The sequence below is a fragment of the Triticum dicoccoides genome, chromosome 2A, assembly GCF_002162155.2.
Source record: "Triticum dicoccoides isolate Atlit2015 ecotype Zavitan chromosome 2A, WEW_v2.0, whole genome shotgun sequence".
In the NCBI taxonomy this organism is placed as follows: domain Eukaryota; kingdom Viridiplantae; phylum Streptophyta; class Magnoliopsida; order Poales; family Poaceae; genus Triticum; species Triticum dicoccoides.
The window spans coordinates 17,736,531-17,740,364 of record NC_041382.1 but is presented as its reverse complement, the minus strand read 5'-3'; positions in this window follow the sequence as shown (position 1 = coordinate 17,740,364).

Genomic DNA, 3,834 nt, shown 5'->3' with positions numbered 1-3,834 from the left:
AGGGGGGGCGGCGCCCCCCTTTCCCTCTCCCTCCCCACTTCTTTCCCCCTCCTAGTAGGAGTCCTACTCCTACTAGGAGGAGGACTCCTCCTTGGCGCGCCATAGAGGGCCGGCCGGCCTCCTCCCCTTGATCCTTTATATACGGGGGCAGAGGGCACCCCTTGACACACAAGTTGATCCACGTGATCATATTCTTAGCCGTGTGCGGTGCCCCCTTCCACCATAGTCCTCGATAATATTGTAGTGGTGCTTAGGCGAAGCCCTGCGACGGTAGTGCATCAAGATCGTCACCACGCCATCGTGCTGACGGAACTCTTCCCTGACACTTTGCTGGATCGGAGTCCGGGGATCGTCATCGAGCTGAACGTGTGCTAGAACTCGGAGGTGCCGTAGTTTCGGTGCTTGATCGGTCGGGTCGTGGAGACGTACGACTACATCAACCAAACGCTTCCGTTGTCGATCTACAAGGGTACGTAGATCACACTCTCCCCTCTCGTTGCTATGCATCACCATGATCTTGCGTTTGCGTAGGAATTTTTTTGAAATTACTACGAAACCCAACAACGAGCGCATGGAAACTAGTATCCTCTTCCTTCGCACATAATGAACAAGAATCTCTCTTTGATACGTGACGATATTTCTTGCATGCATTGGTAGCCAGAGCCCCGGAGACTACCTTCCAGGCTAAGATTTTCATCTTAAGTGGCACTCTAGCGTTCCAAATACATCTCCAAACAGGCCGCTGTCCGGATGGGTGGGCGCTGGACGCTCCAACCATCTCCTGGGCCTTGCCTAGCGTGGCCAAACGGTAAGCACTCCGGACCGTGAACTGTCCGTTCCTTTTTGGAAACCAAGCTAGGAAGTCTTGCCCGTTTCTCGGTGAGGTGCGTATTTTTAAAATCTCACGAACATCCAGATCCCAAAAGTGTTCCCGCAGGAGTTGCTCCTTCCAAGCACCGTGCTCATCAATAAAATTTGCTACCCAATGGAGACGGCAATTACCTTTCGGCGTAACCGGACGCAGATTGTGGCCGCGTGGAATCCAAGCATCTCTCCATGTTTTGATTAACGAACCATCCCCCACACGCCAAATGATACCTTTCTTCACAAGCTCAAGACCATGGACAATTCCCTTCCATACCGCAGAAGAAGTGGCAGGGAACACCGTATCTAGGAGATTTCCATGGGGGACATATTTAGCTCTGAGAAGTCTTGCACATAAGCTTTGTGGACAGTCCAGCAGACGCCAAGCCTTCTTTGCAAGGAGGGCCTGGTTAAAAGCTCTCATATCGCGAAAACCCATGCCTCCCATAGCCTTGGGAAGCATAATTTTTTCCCAACTTAGCCATGCCATCTTCCTTTTTCCCTTCTCCACCCCCCACCAGTACTGTCGCATCATCCGTGTTAACTCATCACAAACAGAGGCAGGCAATTTGAAGACGCTCATAACATACGTAGGAATGGCCTGCGCCACCGCTTTGATGAGGATTTCCTTATTGCCCACAGACATATACTGTTCGCTCCAATCTATTCATCGCTTTCGCAAGCGCTCCTGTAGCGTTTCAAACCTTCCTTTATGCATTCTCCCCTCAGGAACTGGAAGCCCCAAGTATTTTGGCTCAAACACCTGCTGAGTTATATCCAAAAGGCCCTTAACCTCATCCGCCACCGCCGCATCACAATTGTCCGAAAACAGGATGGAACACTTCTCTGGGTTGATAAGTTGACCCATTGCTGCAGTATATGTGTTCAACAAACTTTTGACAATGCTAGCTTGCTGGCCAGACGCCTCAAAGAGCAACATTGTGTCGTCCGCAAAAAGCAAGTGGGATATGACTGGTGCACCCCGACAAATACTCACACCTCGCAAGTCACCATCCGCGACAGACTTGGAGATAAGAGCAGACAGAGCATCAGCGACAAATAGGAAAAGAAAAGGAGACAATGGATCACCTTGTTGCAGGCCCCGCGAAGGGGAGAACACCTCAAGTAATTTTCCGTTGAGCTTCACCGAATATTTTACCGATTTAACGCATGCCATAATCCAGCTTATCCAGATGCCAGAAAAACCCCACTTAACTAGAGCCTTCTCGAGAAAATCCCAATCCACACGGTCATAAGCCTTTGACAGGTCAAGCTTGTAAGCACATGCCGCAGGACTATTATGCTTAATGGACTGGATATGATGAATGCATTCAAAGGCTATGATAGAATTATCGGAAATCAGCCTCCCTGGAATGAAGGCACTTTGGTTCTCGGAGATGAGGTCTACCAAGAGAGGGCGAAGGCGATTTACCAAACACTTGGACACAATTTTGTAAATCACATTACACAAACTTATTGGCCGAAAATCCTTAAGTTCTTTAGGGAAAGGCACTTTTGGAATCAGCACAATAGCAGTATCATTCACACCCTCAGGCATGATTCCTGATTTGAAGAACTCCAACACCGCCGCCATGATATCATCTTTCAAGACCGCCCAATTGCGTTGATAGAATCGAGCCGGGAATCCGTCTGTGCCTGGTGCCTTCAGTGGACCTATCTGGAAAAGCGCATTGGCCACCTCCTCCTCAGAAAAAGGTGCACATAACATGTCATTCATCTGTTGAGATACTCTGGGCAATATATTCTCAAGGACTGACTCCAGAGCTAGGGTCGGGTCCTTAGTAAACACTTCCTTGAAGTACGACGTAGCCAGCAACTCCATATCGGAGGGGACCGAGCACCACGTCTCGTCGGCTCGTCGTAGGCGCTGGATGTGGTTCTGGCGTGCCCGCCATACTGCCTGCCGATGAAGGTAAGAGGTATTTCTCTCCCCCTCCTTAAGCCACGTGATTCGTGAACGCTGCAGCCAGAGCATCTCCTCCCGATACAAAAGCTCATCCAGCTTGTACATGTTTTGACGTATGGCATCTCTAGCTGCGCCATGAAGTTGCATGTCCGCCAACTCAGACCGAAGCTTTTCAATCTCCGTAATCACATGGCCAAACTTCTCCTTGCTCCAGGCCCGTAGCTTATGCATCATCTCTTTCATAGCATCCCGCACCGCACCAAGGTGTCCGTGCGGTTTACTCTTACGCCAAGTTTCAGCAATCACATCTCCTAGCCCAGGGTGCCGCTCCCACATTATCTCATATCTCGGGCTGATTTTTGTACGCATTGGCTCCTCATGTGCAAGCCGTATCATCAGCGGGACATGATCTGAGCAGGAGGTAGCAAGGTGTGTGACTTGCGCAAACGGGAACAAGTCCCGCAACGCCTCGTCAGCGCAAGCCCTGTCTAGCCTTACCCACACATTCCGATCACCCATCTGCCCGTTATCATATGTGAACGTGGTACCTGAGAAGCCCAAGTCCATGAGCTCGCATATCTCCAAACAATCACGGAAAAGCAGCATTTGATTTTCAGAATGTTGCGACCGAGAAAAATGTTCATGTTGCCACATCGCCTCGTTGAAGTCCCCACAGACCAGCCACGGATCTGACGACGCCGCTCGAAGATTTGAGAGGGCACTCCACATGCGATGACGGTGGTCCACCTGTGGTTCTCCATACACAAAGGTAGTTCTCCATGTTTTGTCATTAGCTACATCCACAATTCTCACATCTATATAACGTGCACAAGAGTCCAACACCGTTACTTGCAGATTTTCATCCCAATACAACGCTAGCCCCCACTGAGGCCATCACTTGACACACCAGCAAAACCTTTCATTTGCAATCTCCACTTCAGTTTCTCCATCTTACTAGAGGCTTGACGAGTTTCTGACAGAAAAATCAGCCCCGGCGAATTGTCTTTTGAGAGGGCCAAAACCTCACGAACTGTCCGGCGCCC